Below are 23,483 nucleotides of genomic sequence, written 5' to 3' on the forward strand. Positions count from 1 at the left end.
TTTATACTTTTTACCTGCGAGTGCTTTAGTTTTGAGTTAGTCAATTTTTTGTATGTTGTGTTCAGAGAACATACTTTGAAAATTTCATCTTGAATTCTACTGAGATTGTTTTAGGGACCAGGATATGAGCAATCCTGGTCATTATCCCATGTGCACTTGAAATATATGTTTGGGTACAATGGTTAATAAGTGGATTGTATAGTTCAGATTTTCAAAAAAAAATATTTACTAACATGTTTGTAATTAGGGATGCCATTTTGCTATTTGTTGTCTATTTGTCTCGAATTTTTTTGTTCCTTTCTCCTTTTTTGCCTTACTCTGATTGAAACAATTAATTTTGCATTTTAATTCTTTTGTTTCTAAAAGATTGAGGTATAATCAACATATATACTAGTTATATTAGTTTTAGTTGTATAGCAATGATTTAATATGTGTACATATTGTGGCATTAACTAAGTCTAGTTAACATCTATCACCATGCATAGTTATACATTTTTTTCTTGATGAGAACTTTTAAGATCTCTCAGTAACTTTCAAATATACTATATATTACTATTAACTATAGTCCAGATGCCTTACTTTTTTTTAACTGGAAGTTTATACCTTTTACCTTTTTTGCCCTTAATCCTTGCCTCTGGCAAACACTAACATATTCTCTGTATCTATGAGTTCAGATTTTTTAAAAAAGATTCCACATATAAGTAAAGTCATATGGTATTTCCTTCCTTTTTTTTTTCACTTATTTCTCCTGGCATAATGCCCTGAAGGTCCATTCATATTGTTGCAAATATTCTTTTCTATGGCTGAATAATATTCCATTCTTTGTGTGTATGTTTCTCATTTTCTTCATTCACCTATCAATGGACAATTAGGGTACTACTATTTTTTTTTTACAACTGTAAATATTGTTGCAATGGACATGGGGTACAGATTTTCTTTCAAGTTTTTTTGTTTCCTTTAGATAAATACCCAAAGGTTGAATTGCTAGGTCATAGGATATTTCTATTTTTTTAGATTTTTTAAAGATCTTCCACACTTGTTTCTATTATATCCAACAATTTACATTCCCAGCATCAGTGCACTTTTTTCTACCTCCTCATCAGCACTTGTTATTTCTTGTCTTTATGAATAGTCATTCTATCAGGTATGTGGTGATATCTCATTTTGGTTTTGATTTACGCTTATTTCCCTGATGATAAATGATGTTGAGCACATTTTCATGTACCTATTGGTATATGAAAGATGTCTATTCAGATCCTCTGGCCATTTTAGAATTCGATCTTTTCTTTCTACTATTGAGCTGCATCAATTCTTTATGTATTTTAGACATTAAACTTATCAGATCTGATTTGCAGATATTCCCATTCAGTGAATAGCCTTTTGATGTTGGTAATGGTCTTTGCTCTACATAAACGATTTGATTTGATGTAGTGCCATTTGTTTTATTTTTTGTTACCTTTGGTTTTGGTGTCCAAACCTCTTTTGACCTATCCGTATTTATTTTCATTGTTTTGTTTGTTGCCCTAGGGATTACAATATACATTTTAAATTTATAATCTACTTAGAATTATTATGAAATGGGTGCAGATAAATTATATAGTAGCTTTGCAACAATATATTTCCATTTCTAACCTCCCCACCATTCTTGGTGGGAGAGGCATAGTGAGTTCTAGGCAAAGGGAACATTTTCTGCAAAGGCATGAAAATAATGGGGAACACTATAATTTGGAAATTAAAGTAGTTAGGGCAAAAATTAAATTAGTAGCGAGAGAAGTGGAGAAAAAGACTAAAAGGTAGTTAGGGGAATAATTTGCAAGGGGCATACAACCTTGATAGGCTATTTGCACTGTCTCCTGAGGGCAATGCTAAGTCATGATAATGCTTTATGCAACTAAATGATCAGATTTATATTTTGGGAGGATTAATCTGACTTTCAGGAGAGAAGGACTTAACTGGAAACTCGAGGAAGCTGTTGCATTAATTCAAACCAAGAATAAAAGTCTCAATTAGAGTCATAGGAATAGGCTTAGGTTTGGATTCTAGAGGTGTTCTGCACCACAACAGAAACATTTTATAGATTGACTGAGTAGGCTTTGGGGAGAGGAAGGGACAACGTTTTCTAGTCTTCTGTCAACTAGATATGACTTGGTATCATTGACTGACTATGGCAAGATTAAGAGCAATAAAAGGATGAGAAATTCCTCATTCCAATGTGTTCATCACTGGACTAAGATGTTTGCCCTGTCTGTATATTACCAGTCAGATAAGGTGTTAAAATGGCATCCTATTTCTGAATGATTTTAGGAATGATTTAGGGAAATGTTTAGTACTTGGATCACTTCATCTAAACTTGAGTATATATAATATGGAAATGAGAGTATCTAATTTAATTGTGACTGCATCTTGATCATAAAAGAGTTTAAATAAGGTAGATGGCATATTGCACTTTCTCTTAAAATCAGGTTATATTGGTTCCAGTTGAACCAAAGGAACATCACGAGAAGGATGGCTAGTAATCAGCAAGCAGGCAGTAGGCAATCTCCCATCAGCTCTGGAACGCCTCTCTGATTCGACTGCTTCCTTTCTGCTATGCAGAAGTAGGTAATTTGGAACCATATCTCATCCTAGTGCTTTTGTGTAGCTTGGAAACTATAGGAAGGTGGTGCTTTATTATTCTCATCACAAATATTTCTCAGTTTTAGTCCAGAAGGGCAAACTGCTGACTCCCGTTTAGCTTTCACTGTCAGCAGAAGTCTTATAATCAAAGCTTTCTTGTAAAATCCAACTGCGACCAAGGTTTGACAAGATGAACTTCATTTCATTAAGAAGGAGCTAAAATCTGTAGGGAACTGACTAGGGCCTTTCCATTAATTCTGATCAAAGGAACTGGCAGACACAATGATTAGTACCTTTTAAACCTAGTGTTGTGAAGCTGAATATTTTCAAACGTATCTTTGTGTCCTGGCAATTTAATTTATAGCTCATTCTATTAATGTAAGAACAAACAAAAACATCAGGGAGTGGACTTAAATAAGTCTGTGACTGAAGAGAAATAGCAAAAATTTGAGCTAAGGAATTCCTGGCTCACATTCTGGATCCTCCTCATCTCTGTTTGTTAGTGCTAATAAAGCAGAATAAATGTGAGGATTAAATATGTGTAGAAGGTAACTAGCACATAAATAATAGCTGTCATTTTGTAAATTTTTATGAGCTAATGGCTTGGTTTGTTGAAACAGTAACCATCAAGACAGAAAGCCTGCCAAAAAAGGACAGATTTCCTCTGAGGCCAGATTTGGAGGCTACTGGAGAAGGAGCTTCTCAAATGAATGATACATAAGAAGAAATGGAGAAATGGAGAAAGTGAGTTGGACAAACATTCCTAATCTAAGAAAACACAGTAAGAAGGGGGCGAGTTGATGGTTCCATATTGCTTAAAAAGAAAGTTTTAGAAGAAAAACAGCTGCTTTGATGGATGATAAGGTAATGATAAATTGCTTAGTCTGGGCATTCTATGATTAATTTAGTTCTGACTGGTAACTGAACAAGGGCACAAAACAATAAATGAGTAGCACAGAAATCTCTTTAAAACTTCACACTAGCTAATGGTAGGGATTTTTTTCCCCCCAGTAAAGCTATTTCCCAAATGGAGATAGGTGGAGAAACAAAGAAAGTAAAGGATTTAATGAAGGTGTCCAAAATACCTGAAGTTAAAACTTCTGGATGTCTAAAACTATAAATTCAGAAATACTGGTCTGTGCCAAAAGCAGATACTGCAAGTGCTGTGAAAGTTGTTTAAAACATTTGAAAACTAGGAAAAATCAATTACTGTGTGAGGAAGCTTGAAACTCGGGTTTCAAAACAGGGTTACATACATTCTTTGAATGACCCAAGTGACCTTGACAAACTTCACATTGAACCCAAAGGTCCCCAAGCTGTCAGGAAATATTGGATTTGAACTGTCTTTCTACAGGATAAAATTTATCCTTCCACATGATCTCCAATTACCCTCCAAAGAATTTTATTTTTACCTTTTCTCTCTATATTCATTTTTGGTTAATAGGAAAAGGAAACTTTGGAATTTGAGGCTCCTCTTGACTATTGAAGGGGCGATGGAAACAATAAGTTTCATAGCGCAAAAAATCTTTTAAGCAAAAATTGAAAATACAAATGGTAACATTGGGCCTTCCTGTTGATGCAACGGTTCAAGTCTTAGCACTATCAAGTTATCATCAGCCACTGCAGCAAGAGTTTGATTCCCCAGTCAGGGACCAGACCCACATGGCACAGCACACCTCTTCTATCTCACCTGCTGTCCCTGTCAGCAGTGTATTTCAGCAGATCTGCCTGTTCTGCTCCCCACTGTCTCTGGGGAATCCTCTCATCCCCCACACCTCTGGTCTACACCCCAGTTCTTGTATGCATGAATAAATACAAATCTTTAAAAAATGGCAAAATTACTCAGACTCTTACAGGTTGATAGGTCACTAGTTACCCACCTTTGTAACCTCCCAATTTGCCATTCCCAGATTACTAATTCTGTAAATAACTGAAAATAGCACTTTGAAGTCAAGTTGGCTTGTGTAGAGATTGTTAGATACTTATAATCTGAAATCTTCCTAGCTGTGAGATTCCACAAACTAGCTACTAATATGACAATGTAATGAAATTGATAATAAATAGTCATATAATTTGCAAATTGAACAAGCAGGACTCATGGATATAGTCAGAGAGTCTTCATTTTATATTCTATTGTCCCTGTATAATTTATATACAGAGGGGAAAACATCAGGAAAGATTTTGTTTTACTGAAATGATCAGATATAACAGTGTGCTCTGTTACTGGAGGATTTTAAGCTCCTTTTACATGGCAATTTCTGGGGCTGTTTGGGACCCTCAATTAAGTAATATCTCTTATGTAGTTTCCTCGATCTGGAAGAGCAAGTTTCCATTCTGGCTTGTTGAATACATTCCAGAGTGCCTACCGATATTCCCTTCAGCCCAATACTCTTCCACTAATGCCTTCTTGAAAAGGACCTAACACAACCCTTGTACTAGAAGTGCTCATGGGGCATGGGAAAAACTCATTTGCCCAGAAAACCCTATTAATGCAGAAAAATCCAAATATAACAGCAACTTCCTCTAGTCTGACACAAAAGAGGCTATGCAGGCTAACATTTGTCTTCCAGGTTTCCCCGGAAGAGATCAGAAGTCATGAGATGCCCTTAACTACTTTGGAAGACTCTGGAAAGATTCCACAAATCCTGCCACTTATTTCTTGACTTCAGGTAAATGGAGAAGCCCCCTTCTTGCTTGTTGAGTCATTTGCCTAAGGTTATATGACCCTAGTCAGTAATGGAGCTAATATTCTGTGCAGGAATTTTGTTTTTCTTTTTACTTCAAAGGCAGAACTCAATGTTTACCCTGCACTTCTTTGTTTTCATATGCCCTCACTGAATACAATGCATCTCAAATAGTGACTACTTGAAAAAAAAATTATAGTATTGTTTCTCTAAAATAGAGAAAATAACGAAATTTCTTCATCTTCCTTCTGGGCTATGCTTTGCTATCTTTTTTGTGTTCTGAATCAGATTTCCACTGGACTGTATATTTCAAAACATAAGTTCATTTTGTATTCAAATGACTAGTAAACAATTAGCAAAGCTTGTCCTAAGCCATTAATTAATAGTTTCTGTTTAATCTTTCCTGAAACTGGAGAGCCCTCTGTTCTTGTGTTTGTTTTGATCCCTTTGAAATGCAAATTATTTGTTCTTCGCCAACTGCTCCGAATCTCCTTTTGGCCTACATAGAAATACTTGGACTAATAGAAAATGACTATTCTATGTAAGCCTTTTAAAGGTGAAAGCATTTTTTGCCTATCTTTAAAATTAATATTAATTAAAGGGTAATTGACTTAACATGCAGGTGGCCTCACAAATACGTAATACTCCAAATCTGTAAAGTGGTAGTATATAATAAAGGCTAAGAGCATAGAGATGTAACTGGAAAAACATTTTTACATATTAGCTGTTATTCTAGTTTTCTTACATCTAAAATGGGAATAGTAAGCATCTTAAAGGCTTATCTTGAGAATTAAATGTGGTGGTGTATATAAAGTCATAGTTTCATATATGTTAATTATCATTTTGAGAAACAGAAATATTGCAAATAAGGTCTATTAGGTATATAAAATCATTCAACTGAAGGCTGTAGTAAAACCCTTTCCTGATATAAATATTAACTTCAAGGGCCTGACCTTCTGGAGGTACTGGATACGTACTGTCACATATCTCATATTACAAATGAGAAAATACGTAATCACAACTCGGCAAAAATCCTGCTAATAATATACTTAAGTCTCTCCAAAGATAGGAAAAGCTATGAAATATGTCTTACTTTGACTGGGATCAAGAAAATGTTGGCTGCCATTCAGTGGCAATTATTCCATCTTCAAGATTTGCCTAGGTCAGTCTCTATGAATCATATGACCACAGAGAATCACTAACTTTATATAACCTTCATAAGGCTATTACATTTTACTCGGCAAAAATAAGATGAAATGGAAGAGCATTCTGTAAGGTAGTTTTCCCTTTTAGATTCCTGAATTTTATCTATTGTTCTGTGAAAAACTGGACTCCTTAAAATGAAGGAGAATCTCTCAGGAGATTACCTGGTTTTAATTACTTGGTGCTGAAGGCACCTAACCATTTTGGCTTATTTCTTGGTTAAAGCTGTCAGACAAGATAGCCATCTTAAATCCCATCTGGAACACCCTGGAAATTATCAAATACGAATTTCTGCCAGCTTTTGTAACAAATAAATCCTGAAATCTCAGTAACTTAAACCAGCAGTTTATTAGTTCTGCACTATGAAGACACGAGGGACTTAATGCCTATGTACTCTGTGGTCCCACCCTTTACTCAATCTTTGAAGTTCTTTCTGTTCCACTTAGAGAAAGACAAAGGATATTTTGTGTATGAGGTTTCCCTGACCTAGACCTGACAATAGCACTCATGAATTGGGTTTCTGTTTCATTAGCTGGACACACTGACTACAACAAAGTCTGGGAGTGTATTTTAGCTACGTATCTATGAGGAAGGAAACATAGGTTTGTTAAGTACTTAGTTAGCCATTCTCTGCCAATAGAAATTAAGTATCAATATAGGGTATATGGATATACATTAGTTCTGTTACTTAATAAATATTTCCTGAATGGATTTAAACATTTGAGAAAGTATCATAAGCTTATCTAAAATAGCTGAATACAAAATTACATCATTGCTTTTTTTTAAAATTTTTTAACACATTAGAAAACAAATAGTTATATCTTATCACAAAAAGGTTCAGCTTTGGCAACTATTGATATACTTATCTTTGCTATAGAGAATTGCATCTAAAATTCCCATTTATGTGCCTAATCTTAATTCATACTAAGTCATTGTTAGATACCTATGTGATAGTAATTTACTGTTCTAGCTTCTTTCGAGATGAGAGTACAGGTAAAATACAGCTTAAAAAAAAAAAAAAAAAAAAAAAAAACAACTGAAGGGCCTCCCCTGGTGGCGCAGTGGTTGAGCGCTGGGCTGCGAGGCTGCCTCTGCAGCGCCGGTTCGGCCACAGGCGAGGGTCCCCCCCCCACACACACACAAAACAACTGAAAACAAACTAAGCCAAAAACATGCAATTCTTTATATAACAGATTTCTGCCTCTAACTTTAGTAGCTATCTTGGGAGTTTCCCTTATTTTAGTAACTGCTGGTTGTCAACTAATTGCTTGTATTCTTCCAAATAAAGTAGAAACTCCTAAAGAGAGTATATTAAAAAAAAAATACTAGATAATTTCTATGTGCAAGGCAGAACAAAGGATATACAGATGAGTAAGTACAATTCTTACTCTCAAATACTTTGTCCTCTAGTAGGGAAGCTCTAGTAAACAAGCTAATGATATTAATATAATTTTCCCAAATTGGAAACAAAATATAACTTTAAGCATCAAAGATGCAGTTTATTTACATTTTTTACAATATCCAGTCATGGGGAAATAATGATCTTCAATTATTTCCTGAAGTTAGTTGACTATTATGCAGGAATTAGAATTATGGTTGTAGGACATATTTAATAACTTGGAAAAATTTTACATGAGAAAATGTTATGTGAAAAAGTAGGATATAAACTCATCTACATATAAAAATAAGGAAAGCTATCCTATGCAGTAAGCAAGGCTATAAAGAAATACCAAAAATATAAAATGTCAGCTTGTGTTATGAACAATGGTAAACAGTTCTGTTTTGTTTCTGTTCAAAAATATTTGCAATGTGCATTTATATTGCACTAATTTTAAAGAAACAAAAGAACATAAAATATCAAATGCATTTGAAATTGTTACAGCAAATGTGTACCTATGTATCGTGGAGATTATACGTATGGGTATATGCACATAAGTATACACACACACCAGATTATTTATAGACCTTAATAAGTAGCAATTGTTAGTTAATTCCTTTTATTCTTTAGGCCACACTGATACTAATAGACCTCATTTAAAATCAGCTTTTCAATTTTGTTAAACGGAGGTAAAATATATATACATATATACACATAATATATACATACACACATATATACATAAATATATATATACATACATATAACACACACTAGCCAGTTTACTTGTATTTGGTAAACATTTCTGGGATCATAGAGAGTCATTATCTCATATTATGTTTATCTTCATCTGGGTAAATTGTCTTGAAAGAAAGCCAATAAATGGCTCAGCAAATTAAGATTCATGACTAAAAATGAAGGTGAAAAAAAGATAAAGTATGAAGGAGTTCAAAGAATAAAGAGTTTACACAAAGAAATATGAATTCTAGCAATTCCAACTTTTTATGGAAAATAATTTCATTGAGGTTTTAACTCATCCACTTTTAAGGGTCATATTTATGTGAAACCTGGGCTTATTAAAAAAAGTGAAATTTTGTTTGTTTTTCAGAAAAGAAAGCAAATTTTTACGGTCAACTAATAATTGTCAATGGAGTCAAGAATACTAAGTAATGAGTCTCTTTACTAAATGGTGCTGGAATAATTGGAAAGTCATATGTAAAATAATGAAATAAGACCTACATCTTACACCACTCACAAAAATTATCTTGAGTGGATTAAAGACTTACAGGTAAGACCTGATATCATTTAGCTCCTAAAAGAGGGTCTTGGTACTGATTTTTTTTGTTGTTGTTAGACACCTAAGTACAGAAACAAAGTGAAAAATAATTCAGGGGGACTATATCAAATCAAAAATCTTATACAGAGAAAGGTACAGACTTCCAGTTATAAGATACATAAGTAATAGAAATGTTGTATATGACTATAGCTTAACTCTGCTGTATGATATGCAGGAAAGTTAAAAGTAAAATCCAGAGAGTTACCATCACAAGGAGAAACTTTACTTTTCTATTTATTGTACCCAGATGATATGATGGATATTAATTGTAAAATGTGTAATCAAACCATCATTCTATATATTTTCCATATTAAGCCTATACAGTTATACATTGTTCATTATTTCTTAACAAAATTGAAAAGCTGATTTTAAATGAGGTCTATTAGTATCAGTGTGGCCTAAAGAAAAAAAAGGTATTAACTAACAATTCTGTTACTTATTAAGGTCTATAAATAATGGCATCTTCCTGTGTTATATTTCAAGATGCTAAAATATTCATAACATGCTTACTTCATTTGGATTGTAATAGTACTCAAAATCTCCTCTGAGCTGGGAATCTTTATAGCCATTTAAAAAAAAAATGATGGGGAAAACTGAGGTTAAATATACTGGTACAAAAAAAGTGGTAGAAGTTGTTTTGAACTAAGGTACTTCTGACTGTAAAGCCCCAGTAATTCTGATAAAAACTACCCTGGGTGGTAGGGAATGTGAGCCAGTAGATCAGGAGTGGTAGTGTTAGAAATTCTAACCCAGGACTGTCATTGAGTTCTTAGCCTAGCTGAGGTTCCTCTATTTTTGCAAAAAAAAAATAGATCTGCCATAGCAATGAAACTACGAACTACCATCTCTGTACACACACACACATGATTGGTTTAGCTTTACCAGCATCTTATAATGTTTTGATATTGCATGTTCTCAGCATGGCAATGCCCACGATGATAGGGGAGGTAGGGTGGTCATAGAATATACCATCGAAACTGGGGTACCTCCATGAAGTGGTGGAACTATTCATAATAATGCTGGGCAACAGGTGAAAAACACTGTCCTAGGTGAAAGAGAGTATATGGGTTCTGGAGCAGGTTGCTTTCCTTCCTGAGAGTCACAGGCTGCTATTTTCTTTGGGTTCAGGATTTCTGTTGCTATCTTACTAGATGCTGTTTTCAAGGCTAAAGGAATACTTGCAATATAAATCTGAAGGGAAATGTTTCTTTGATCTTAAGTAATTAATCCAGTTTTAGGGAAAAAAATTGGCTAACATCAAGAGGTCTGGGCCTAGAATTAAGTAAATTCTCCTGCCTTCCAGGGGAGGTGAGGGTTGGGGTGGGGGGCAATTCTATCTTTATAGCCAAAGGACTGTAACAGCAAGGAGTCTGCATTTTCAGCCTAAGTAAACAACATTGGTCTTTGTATTCCATTGTTGCTGTGGGAAGAGTAATGCTTATGAATTCTATTAATCCCCAAGGAAATATGTTGCCTTTGACTCTTAATCCTTGTTCTGAACCAAGGTGAACACTTTTTGTAGCCGACGGTACCATTTTCATACACACAATATTATAATTGGGGGCTAAGTTCATGCTCACTGACTTGAATTGGCAATCAATTATTGAGAAGTCACAGGTATAATGTATGACATGAAGACAGCTACAATCATAAAAAAAAATCAGCAAGGACAGAGAAGAGGTGGTTTTGGGTATCCATAGCCGAGTCCCATACCTGATCGTGCAACTGGTGATAACTATTTAATCTTGGCATGTAAACTCAGAAAGTCTGTTTCCTGTTATAGAAATAATAGTTACATCTTTGAAGTATTTGAGATTTTTAAATTAGTTCAAGTATGATATATAAAGTAGATAGCATACAGGAAGGTCTTGGACAATATTGGTTTTCCTGATGAAAATAGCAGTCATACCAAGTTTTATAATAACTGCATTGTAAAACGATTTGTCACATCCGTTTAGAAAAGATTTCCTCTTCCTACCCACGCTACATTTTCTTTCCCTGTCCATCTTTCTTATTTCTCCTTCCTCTTTTTTTTTATAGAGGCATGTTTTATTTATTTGTTTGTTTGTTTATACAAGCACTGGGTACAGTCAGAAGCGCGGGAGGGTGAGAGAATTCACCAGAGCCAGAGCGGGGAGCAGAGCAGGCAGAAGGACCGAAGTACACTGCTGAGGGGAGCAGCGGGCGGCAGGAGAGGTCTGCGCGCCATGTGGGACCCTCCTCCGGTGGCCGGGGAGCAGCCGGGGATTGAACCAGCGCTGCAGAGGCTGCGGGCAGCTTCGCAACCCAGCGCTCCACCGCTGCGCCACCGGGGAGGCCCACATCTTTTTCTCTTAAGAGTTAAGGTAGCTAAAGTGTTAGAAAATGTACATACTACACACAAAAAAATAATTTGATGAAATCAGAAACTTGACCTTTTAAAAAGTTATTTTCAAAATAATTAGCTTTTTGATTAAGCATAAGTCTGTTTATAAGGTCTTTGGGGAAGGATTTCAATGACCACATCTATTAAGTTAACAGTTAAATAATGCACAATATCTTGTACATTGATTATCAGAATTTCTTAAAAAAAATGGCACATGTCAACATTTAAGGCAATTACTATCCTGAGACATAAGAATGGTACTGTGGGTGTTCATGTGTGCTTGTATTTTTTCTTTTGCTCCTCTCTTTATGGCTTTCCATAATAGGTCCTGGCATAGAACCAAAATCACAAAGATGTGTAAGAATGAAAGATAGGTGAATGAAAGATAGGTACATTGAAGAAAGAGGGGAAGTTGAGGAATCAAACTCGTTTGTCTTGGTTTAGGAGATGCTGAGGGCGTCTAAGGATTTATTGTATGAATTTGATTTTCCAGTACTTTTTAGCATCAGCAGCTGGGTTCCAGTAATTGACTGCTGATTACTGTGTAAAGAAGTGAAAAATAGATGTTAATTAGATAAAATTGTCTGAAGAGAACAGCAGCGTTTGAGAAACCTGGCACACAAGAAAGGCAGACTTTCTGCAAGTTTGTTTAACGCGGGCAAGTATCCCTCCCTGTGCCAATCCTCCTCTCAGAATCCTCCTAAAAAGCTAACCACCTCTTCTGTTATGAACAAGTCACTATTCTTAGCACAAGGTCTAGGATAACACTGAGCTGCACAGTGATGGAAACATTGCAATTTGAGCTTGGCTCACCACCACCACCATTACAAAGTCTTTTCACCAGTGAGGCCAATTTAAAAGAATAAAAGGTTATGTTGCTTTTCATACAAGAAGAAATTTCTGGGTATGCCACAGAGGGTGGTATTGGGTAGGGGGTCAAAACAGGATCTTGCACCTGCAATGCTCTTTCTCTATCCATCCAGGTTATTCCTACATTTCCATCAACACTGTTATGAAGAACACCTACAGAAGTGTGAGTACTCGCTTGCAGCCCTGGGTTCTCAAATTTGTATACCAAGTAGTAATTCTGGGTAGAGGGAGGCTGGGTGTTCTGACTCATTAGGTCTAGGAAATGGACATGAATCTTCTTCTTTTTAAAGATTTATTTTTATTTATGCATATAAGAACTGGGGTCTAGGCCAGAGGTGTGGGGGGGTGAGAGGATTCACCAGAGATAGAGTGGGGGAGCAGAACAGGTGGGTCTACTGAAATACACTGCTGAGGGAAGCAGCAGGCAAGACAGGAGAGGTCTGCCATGCCATGTGGGTAGCTCCCTAGCCAGGGTTTGAACTCAAGCTGCAGTGGCTGGATAGCTTGATAGCACTGAGACTTTAACCTCTGCACCACTGGGGAGGACCTAAATCTTCATTTTTAATAAGTACTTTCAGGTTATTCTGGTTAAGGTGATAAATGGACTACTGTCCCATAGAAGAGTATTGCATAGGGCCTCCCTGGTGGCACAAGGGGTTGAGCTGTCCGCAGCCTCTGCAGCATGATTTTGATCTCCGGCCAGCCAGGGAGCAACCTACATGACACAGCAGACCTCTCCTGTCTCACCCGCTGCTCCCCTCAGCAGTGTACTTCAGTCTGTCTGCCTGTTCTGCCCCCGACTCTGTCTCTGGTGAATCCTCTCACCCTCTGCATCTCTGGCTTGTACCCCAGCTGTTGTATGCATAAATAATCTTTTTTTTTTTAAAGAGTATAGCATAAAAACGACATTCTAAGAAATGTGTGTTTCACAGGAGCAGGCAGAATTGTCTCCCTGATTTATGGGTATACCTCTGAGATTGACATTCCAAAACATTTGTTTTGCCCAGAGAAACACTCACTGGATGGGATGGGAACCTTCACTGTGGCTTAGCCTTTAGGTTTTCAGAAGTAGCTTCTGCAGTTCTGGCGTACTAGAAAAGGACACCAGCTGTCTGGAAGGCAGATCCTAGTGTTGCTGTTTATGAGAAGGAATGTTCCCTTAGGGATGATCAGTTTTCTGCATCTTTTTAACCTGTTATCAAGAGCCAGAATAACACTCTGGCTCTGTATGTGTTACCTATAATATTAACATACATGACACAGTCCTGTGGCATAGACAAAATATATTGAAGTAACTTCAACCTTATCATTTCTACTTGAGTGCAAATGGACCTAGGAGTAAGTAAAATCTATGTTGCTAACTGGAGAGTCATTGATTTGTTCTGCTTGTTAGTATGATGGGTCATTTACAGACTTCCACATTTTAGCTGCTATTGGTGGAAAATGACTTGCCACACCTATTTGCTTTATGAACACAGTTTGGAAGTTAGGTGTGCACAAATGCAAAGTCAACTCTGTCGCCCAGAAGTGTGCTGTCCCAGGCTGCCATGGTGGGGTCAAGGGAGAAGCTGCTCTGAGCTGCAGTCTTCAATGTTGCCCTCTATACCCTTCCTGGGACTGAGGAAAATTGCTCTAGTATTTTTAATTTGTCTGCACTCTTATTAGGAATCATAACCAGTACATATAGAAAGCTTTCTGGTGGTTTTTAAGTGCTGAGGGGTAAGGTTTTGCAGAAAAATAGGAATGCATGAAAATAGAGCAATCCACTTCTTTTTGAGTCACAAAGACCTCCAGATACCACTGGGATAACATCAAAGTCCTTGAGAAACCTGCAGTGCTCGTCACCATGACTGTGTTCATTACCACACGATAGTGCCTGCTTTTACTTAGAACACCAAAAGTTCCCAGGGTGAAAGCACTATTCTAATTACTGACTCCACTGCTGAATTTAACAAACAGTGAGTAGGTAATTAAAATACCACTTCAGGCATTTAATTTATTCAGAACCTAAAACTGTAGCCATTGCTAAGGTGAGTAAAGAGAAATCACTTTAGAGAAAGAAAGGGTCAATAGGGTAAATGTATGAATAAACTCAACCTAATTGTTTGGGGAATTTCAAGTCTATCTAATGCTAGAACATTCCAAAATGCTACTTGATTTTAGGAAATGCGTGCTGTGCTGCAGGAATCAAAGACAGGAGATTTAGAAGCACTGTGCTAACTTATCAAACCTGCCCCAGATACATTCCACATTGTTTATTTTGTTGCCAGAGGAGTTATTAAAAATCTAGACTTCTGATTTGCATGCAGAGAGGACCTGGGGGCACTTTTTCCTCATCTTGCGTTTAGCTTTCAGGAATTTGAGTATAGAAATAATGATTTAGATCCTTAATAGCAAAGAAATGAAAGATAAATTCTGTGTGTCTAATGCACATTTTTGGTTACTGGCAAGAGTTCGATGATTAAAGTTAAGAAGTCAATACTGTGATTAACATTTTGTTTAATGTGCCATCTTAGTAATACACTGTTTATAGTATCTTCCTTACTGGAATGGTGGTATGCCGATAAATGTTTTCCTATAAATTCTCCAAGGGGGAAACAAAAAACCCTCTTTTCTAGCTGTTGTTCATTTTCATGGTATAAATACTACCATGACAATTTCTAGCTACTACTGTGATAGCATATTTATAAAAATTGTGAAAAATTAATGACATTCGACTCACAAAGCTGGTATGTTAGATTCAACTCACACATGTATGGACTTGGGCATTATTTCATATACTATATATAATTTTGTATATAAATTTTATGTGATCAAATGTAGCAAATGCAGAATATTAAAAAAAAATGTTACTGGGTTTAAAGGACTGCTATGCCTCATTATATGATAATTTTCTCTGAAGAACTGCAGGTGAATTGAAAATATCTCAAATTTATTACAGGAGAAACTAAAAAAAAAATTGCACAACTTAAAATGAAAATTTCTATTGTTCAAAATGTACATACTTAATCTTGTTACTACCTTTTCCCATTTGAGAGCTACTGTAATAAAGTGAGAGGCTTTTAATCATACTTGGTGCTGCTGATTTGAAAGCAAGTCTATCAGCTCTCATTTGGGGTCTGGGAGGGCAGCACAGATTGTAAACTATAGGTTTGGGCATCAGGCTGGTGTTGCCACATGCCTGAATGAATGAAGTTGGGGACTTATCTTGTCTCCCTCAATTTTCCCTCTGCAAAGTTGGATAAGAACAGTATCTACCTTATAGAATTGTTGCAGACAAGCAAGTTCATGTATGTAAAATCCTTGGAACAATGCCTGTAACCTAGTAAAGACCTCATATTGCTGTTTTTATGGCCACTGATGATGTATTTTGGGGAGTCAATTAAGCTATGAACATAGAATTTAATAAATAATGCCAGAGTCCTCAAAATAAGGGTGTAGCTATCAGCGTGGTAAAAAAAAACACTGTGGGGAAATCTGACACATGCTAAAATTTGAGAACCTTTGTTTGAGATGACAATGAGCAATTCCTGTGCCTTAGAGGCAATATTTTTTTCCAGACTGATCATTTGAAGATTATCTGTACCAGAATTACCTATAGAACATGTTAAAAAACAAAGATCTAGGGGCCTCCCTAGATGGTGCAAGGGGTTAAGACGCAACCTATGAAGCTCACCGCAGCCATTACAGCACAAGTTCGAGCCCCAGCCAGGGAGATGACCCACATGGCACAGCAGACCTCTCTCCTGACTCGCCCGCTGCTCCACTCAGCAGTGTATTTTGGTTGATCTGCCTGTTCTGTTCCCTACTCTGTCTCTGGTGAGTCCTCTCACCCCCCCAAAACTCTGGCCTTTACCCCAGTTCTTGTATGCATAAATAAATCTTGAAAAAAATCTATGAGAAAGAAAAATGTCTTTGCCTATGTGTGAATAAAATGAAATAATTCTGAAGTAATACAATGAGAACCCAGATGACTCAGGGCAAGGAACTAAGTATCAATAGATGAGAGGCAGAGGAAGGAGAAAAATTGTATTATATTTACCTTTATCCTTTTTTTGCTTTGAATCATAGATTTTTAGGTATTTAAATATATATTATAAATATTATATACATTATATGTTATAAATTAAATACACAGATCTGGGGGTTTTATCCATACCTACTAAATCTGAGCCCAGAATAGACTGTCAAATTAGAATCCAAGCCTTTTAAGTCTAGTGCAATATTACTGGGGCTATGAAGGAGGAGACTGGGTTTTAAATCTGGCCCTGCTATCTGGGTAACTGGGTAAGACCCTTAACTTTTCTGTCCTTCACTTTCCATAACTTTTCTATCCCTCACTTTCCTTATCTCTCAAATGGGGATATTAATCACTAGTCTACTTCCATGTCTAGGTCAAATGGGATTAGATCTGACACCATTTCTAAAGTGAGAAGTTAATGTAAATGGTAATTAAATTCAGCTTTGATACATTGATTACATATTTGACATTTAAATACCATTTTGAATTTAGCTGGCACAGAAATCTCATACGATTTGAACTGACTTTCTAAATAATTTCAAAATTATACAAACCTATATCTAAAAATCAATTCTCCCCAATAAAAAAAATGGAGAAGAGATTAATTGCCTGTCTTTAATTCCATTCAGGTTGTACAAAGTATGTGGATTTTATAGTATCTCTAACACTGTAAGAGAGTTTATTGCTCCAACAGAATCAGGCACATTTGACTTAAATTGATCTACAATGCCCTTGCCAAAAGAAAAGCATTCACTTAATCTGAATTATTATTAATTAGCTTCCCACAGGGTATTGAAATGCCATATGTGAAACTGCCCAAACATAAGAAAGAAGGAAATAAAGTGATAATTTGATCAATGAAACAAAACAATACAGGGAAGGTGCTTTTCCTTCCTGGAATACTGCCTACCTCTCTATAGTTCTGTTACAGCAGATGATATTGGCCTCTGAGCTTAAATTTTACACAGAGAGTTTCTTGGGGAAGAGTTTCTCCCCATATAGGACACTGTCTTCAACACCTCTGCCTCAAAGTCAGCCTTCTGGGAAGAATCCTGGGCTCATTCTCACAAGACATTTAAATTGCTCTCCAGAAGAAGAGTCCCTTCTCTGTTCAACAGAACTGTTGCATCATGACAAATTTAAAACACTCCTTTCTACTTAGGTACATCTGGAATTTGTTTTTCTATAGAACAGTTTTAAGATCAAATGGCCTCAAGTAAGAAAGTCCCCCTATTTACCCAAAGAATATAAAAACCCTCATTACAGAGCTACACGCATCCCATGTTGCTCACAGCATTATTCACAACAGCTAAACATTGGAAACAACCTCTGTGCCCATAGGCAGATGAGTGGATAAAGATGTGGTATATACACATTGGAATACTACTCAGCTATAAAAAAAAGAGATGAAATCCTACCATTTGCAACAAAATGAACAGACTTAGAGAGTATTATGCTAAGTGAAAATAAATGCAGAGAGACAAAATAGATGCAGAGAGACAAACACTATGATTTTACTCATATGTGGGGAGTAAAACAAATCAACAAGCCAACACCAAACAAGAACGAGATTTTAGACGCTTAGAACAAAACTGGAGGGATGTAAGGAGAGTCGATCGGGCGAAAGGGGTCAATTGTATGAGGAAAGATGGAAACTAGACTTTTGGTGGTGAACATAATGTAGTATATATACAGATGCTGGTTTTTTTAATGCTATACCTTGGAAACCTGTGTCATGCTATAAACCAGTGTTACTTCAATAAATTTTCTTAAAGATAATCCCTTGCTGTAATCTCTATACCAGGCACACTGCTGGGTTCTTTCTGTATATCATCTCATTTACTCCTCACATGTCTCTGAAGGAGGTGCTGTTACCCCTGTTGACAGATGAGACAACTGATTCTCAGTTCAAATAGGCCTGGAACCCCTGCCCTCTTTCTACAAGGAAGTTGAAAGTAAAAGTTTTGAATAATTTTGTAAAGGGATTAAGTTGTAGGAAGTTGCAAATATAAATGTTATGTCCTTTATGCTGTTCCCAGGTGAGTGGAAGCTCAGCTAGGAGTCAGCCTAGCTGGAAAAGAATTTTTTGTGTGATGGGAATATATAATGAGCTGGGCCACTCCCGTGATATTTTGCAGAAATTTCTGTATGTTTTTTGATCTAAGTGTGGTTCCAAGCACATAAATCTCTGTGAGAAGCCCTGTGAGAAGATTCAACTAAGGCAGCAACAAAGACTTCTGGTATAATCGACTTTTTATGTAAATGAAAATGAAAAATAAATCAGAGGCAAACACCTGAAAATTCTTAAGAGGCAATCTCTCAATTATGCAATATTCATGGAAATAGACTAGATAGCATGCTAAAATTTGGACTTAGTGTACATTTTTTCTTTTTTAAAAAATGAAAGACTAGAAAGGGAGAAAAGATGTTCATAGTCACACTGCAGAGACAAAGACAGGAGGAGGCATTTCGCAGTCACCCCTGATATCAGGTATCTGAGAATTAAACTTCCAGGCCACCAGGGAAACTTCAATTCTGGGAACATTCACACCCTCCTGAATGACTAATTCATTTCTTTAGGAGGCAGAGAACTCAAAGGGTACCCAAGAATTATTTTCTGTGGCTTCCCCATATTGCCTCAATAGAAAATTATTATTTTTTTTTTTTGCTTTTGCACTTCCCCAGATTGCCATGACTCCCTGGCTACTAATATAAATAAACCAGTCAGGAGCGTTTATTACACATGACAATATTCTAGGGCCTCCCTGGTGGCAAAAGGGGTTAAGATGCAACCTATGAAGCTGTCTGCAGCCTCTGCAGCACGAGTTCGATCCCTGGCCAGGGAGCTACCCACATGGTACAGCAGACCTCTCCTGTCTCGCCTGCTGCTCCCCTCAGCAGTGTATTTTGGTCAGTCTGCCTGTTCTGTTCCTCACTCTGTCTCTGGGGAATCCTCTCACCCCTCGCACCTCAGGCCTGTGCCCCAGCTCTTGTATGCATAAAAATAAAAAATAAATCTTAAAAAATGACAATATTCTAGGGGGAATTCTTGACTACACATCCTCACAGATTTTTTTTTTTTTGTGAGAAATCGTTAGTATATTTCCTGTTTTTAACCAGAAGACAAGTTTTATTGGCAATAAAAAGGAACGTGAGTATGATAAACAACAGCACTTTTACTCTAACTATTTAAATAATTTTTACTCTGTTAGTAAAATATTTAAAGTGATTATCTGAACTGCTCCCTATCACATGGGAGCCTGAATATGTCACTATCCAGTCCTACTGTCTGACAGACTCACAAGGGCACAATGCTTTCCAGTAAACAATTCATGTCAGAGTGACTGCAACTCTTTTTATTTTTAATAGGAAAGAAATAGATCTCAAATTAAGTAAGTGCTGAGACCAGGCTTTAAGAGATGCGGCAAGCTGTTTGCCCCAGATTCGGGCTCTGCAAACAAGCCCCAGTAGGCTTTGATGAAAACATCATTTTTGGCTCGGTAGAGTGTGTGCTTGACTGCTTTTAGCTCCCTCTTCCTGGACAGTGTAGTTGGAAAGGGCAGCTAATAAAAGAGCCTCTCTAACCCGGCTACACTGTACGTTTTTGTCCCTGCACCCTTGGCTCCTGGAAAGGCTTGTAAGAGCACTTCATCTCCAAATTCAGCTTTGACATTGATTCTATCTTGAATTCAAAAAACTTTCAGGTTTCTTTTGAGTCTGAAGGAGCCATCTTTAGCTGAACTGCAATTCAATACAATAGACAGCTTGGAGGGACGCTGAGCACAGTGCTAAAATGGACCAAACTGGCCTAACAGCTAAATTTTATTTCTAAATGCAATCTCTCCTGGACTGATTTATAATTTTTTTAAAAATACAGAACCTAGCACCAAGGCCATCCGGTAGTTCCATAAACTCTTCCACATGTATTTTACTAAATGCTACCGAGTTGAAAATTGAAATACAAAAAATTGGCTGATTCTTTCAGATTGATGATTGATACCATTGATTGAGGGCTTACTACATCCCATATACTGTGCTAAGTACTTTATGTCATCTAAAAACCCTAAGTCGAAAATAGCATTGCTCTAGAAGAATGCAAGGCTCAGAGAAGGTAAGTCACTGGCCCAAGGTCACACAACTAGTAAGCAGTGGAACTACAGTTCCTTAATACTATTCTAAACTTTGTGCCCTTAACTATACCAGAAATAAGAAATATCTTCACATTTTACATCATTGCTAGCCTGTGGGGACGCCTGTCCCAACAGCTGGCTAGAGGTGACTTCAGAGGCTGAGTGTGTGTGCTCATTGTGAAGGGGGATTTGAAAAATTAGCAATGCAAGCCTGGCTGCAACTTCCTAGGCAGGGATTTGCTGTTTTTTGCTTTCATTTGACTGTCTCTTAGTCACTCATGTCTACCTCATACTTTGGTTTCTTAGATGTGAGAAGGAAATGCAGGAAAACTGAGGGTCAGTATGTACTCCTGATCACTATTTCACATGGTGATTTTGGGGATAGTCACGTAATCGCTTCGATTTTCATATACAACCTAAAGGAATTAAATTCGATAGTCTCTGGGACAGAGGGCTGTATGTATAAAAATATTTTAAAATTATTGTACTAATTAGGTCGTTTTCAAATTATCTTGTGAATTTTGTGTCATACTGCTTTATGGTCTCTTGCTAATAATCTACCTAAATGAAAAATAAAAAATAGAGGTGTAATAAACTACATAATGTTTGTATAAAGCAGAATCCTGCATTTGGGTCTGCTCTGCAACATCACCAAAATTTGGAAGATCCTATTGTGATTCTTTGATATTAATTATAACAAATTATAATTATAAGCTATTTTCTGCATAGGGCTTTTAGATGACATATAAAGTACTGAGCATAGTATATGGGACATAGAAAGACCTCAATAATGGTATACAGACTGCTGTAGTTCTCCCATCACCCAAGCATCTATAGGCCAGAGAAAGCATATATTGTTCAAAAATAAATGCAAGAAAAAAGTATTACATTGTAAAATTAAAAATACACACACACACACATCCAGAAATCTGTAGGAGGCAACCAGAGGTTGGGGAGCAGAGGGTAGAGAGGACCTAGTAGATGCTGGTGAAGGATTGTGGGTACCTTTGGGGTGGGTGTGATGTGGTAAATATGTCAAAGAGAGGTTGACTCAACATTTCTGAATAATATACAATGCTGTAAAATAATATGACCTCAATAAATATGATATTATAAACCAAAAAATAAATGAAAGACTTCCTGTTATAATAAACAGGAAATTTCTATTTTCACATATTAAGGGCAAGTGTTTCCAAAGGAGAAACCTAAAACCAGCCTTTTCTCAGAACTCAGCAAACCGAATTTACACCTTTCATGTAAATGAAAAATCAGTGTTATTTTATGTCCACAAACTATGGTTCTTAAAAGGAGGAAACGCTCACGTGTGTGGTCATGATGGCTCATTAACTAAGGAGCCTGGATCCCAGACCCCACTGGTGTTGACATGTAAAGGGAACAGAGGTACATAGAGCCTATTTTTTTTAAGATTTATTTATTTATGCTTACAAGAGTTGGGGTACAGGCCAGAGATGCGAGGGGATGAGAGGATCCACCAGAGACCGAGTAGTGAACAGAACAGGCAGACTGACCGAAACACACTGCTGAGGGAAGCAGCAGGTGAGTCAGGAGAGGTCTCCTGCGCCATGTGGGTTGCTCCCTGGCCGGTCGGGGATCGGACTCATGCAGCAGAGGCTGTGGACTGCCCCATAGTGTGGTGCTCAACCCCCTGCGCCACCAGGGAGGCCCCATAGTGCCTATTTTTAACATCAAGTATTCAGAGCACTTTAGCATATAATTCACTTGGTGGCAAGAATTTTGTCTTGATATTGAGAGTCAAAAGTACAAGTAAAGGATTCCTGTTTAGTCACGAAACAAAATAGTGGGTAGTAATGAAGCCAGTCTGACCGAGGGAGAAAGATACCACACTAGCTATAACCCCTCCAACTCACAGGACTCCAAGAGTCTTCCATGTCTTTCATTTATTCCCTGGCAATGAACTGGCAAGAAAATCTTTTCTTAATAATTTACTTTGCAGGTTCAATCTGGGAACTGCTTTTCCAGAAAGACATATCCAAATACAACTTTCAGAGGCACTCCACCCAGGATTCTGGGCTCCTGGTATAATTATTCAGTATTATTAGCACCTAAGTCTAAGAGTCATTCACTGATATAGCAATGACATTAAAGCTCATGTTTTGACCACCACTAATAAGATGATTAGCATGCGTCTACCCATCTTTAGGAAACAACAGATGTTTGTCTTGGCAATTTTCCAGCTCTCCTGTGTCAGCAAGCCTAATATAATATTCCTTTTTCATTAGTTGGTGTGCTGTTCATTTCTGGCCCTCAGTGGGGGGGCTGCTTCTTGGTCCCGCCACACAGTGGCTTTGATTTCAGATGGAAGAGGTTGGGCTATATGGGATGGGTGAAGATATTCCCTCAGCCCTTGTACAGGTCATCTGTGAGGTGGCACCGGCAGCCTGGAGGCATACGGAGGCAACAGAAGTGCTCCTTAAGTGGTACTTTTCCTTGATGAGGACCCTGTGTTCATGTTTAGCTTCTAATGTGACATAATGAATTATGAACTAAAGGTAATTGGAAGATTTGTGCCCTCTGTGCAGAACAGAAGTTTAATGTATGAAAGCAAACCACAGATCTATTAGGAGAGTTGATCAATATTTATATTGCTCTCTAATGAAAGGAAATAACCCTGATAGATTTTCCCTGGGATTGCTGATGAGTATGTATTTGTAGTCAACACATAGGGCTTCTCATTGATCTCAAATTAAAATTTTATTAACAAGTCAGACAGCCATCTGTATTTTTCCAGAAGTTCTCTCTAAAAGCCACTTAATACTCCTGCCTTCTCTCCCTCTCCCTCACCTTCTTCTTCTCTAAGAACTTCCACTTAAATAACTGGTCCTAACAACGTTGTAGGTA

At 37.1% G+C, this 23,483-nt stretch overlaps 1 protein-coding gene and 2 long non-coding RNA genes across 16 annotated transcripts in view; 2 read left to right on the plus strand and 1 right to left on the minus strand.

The window, feature by feature from the left end:
- The window catches only part of LOC119231180 (uncharacterized), a 102,553-nt gene extending 99,077 nt beyond the window's left edge, over nucleotides 1-3,476 (plus strand). For both annotated transcript variants that reach the window (XR_008549655.1, XR_005121886.1), the window contains exons 5-6: nucleotides 2,463-2,597; nucleotides 3,237-3,476. This is a non-coding gene — a long non-coding RNA (uncharacterized LOC119231180). The remainder of the gene's footprint in view (nucleotides 1-2,462; nucleotides 2,598-3,236) is intronic.
- Nucleotides 1-23,483, minus strand: part of LINGO2 (leucine rich repeat and Ig domain containing 2) — a 1,109,656-nt gene that overhangs the window by 3,758 nt on the left and 1,082,415 nt on the right. The window lies entirely within an intron of this gene.
- Nucleotides 5,193-12,139, plus strand: LOC129144874 (uncharacterized). Its single transcript, XR_008549656.1, has 3 exons — nucleotides 5,193-5,285; nucleotides 8,990-9,169; nucleotides 12,076-12,139. It is a non-coding gene; the product is annotated as an uncharacterized LOC129144874 (long non-coding RNA).

This window comes from Talpa occidentalis, unplaced genomic scaffold (assembly GCF_014898055.3).
Source record: "Talpa occidentalis isolate TD23 unplaced genomic scaffold, MPIMG_talOcc4v2.1 talOcc4.7, whole genome shotgun sequence".
Lineage (NCBI taxonomy): Eukaryota > Metazoa > Chordata > Mammalia > Eulipotyphla > Talpidae > Talpa > Talpa occidentalis.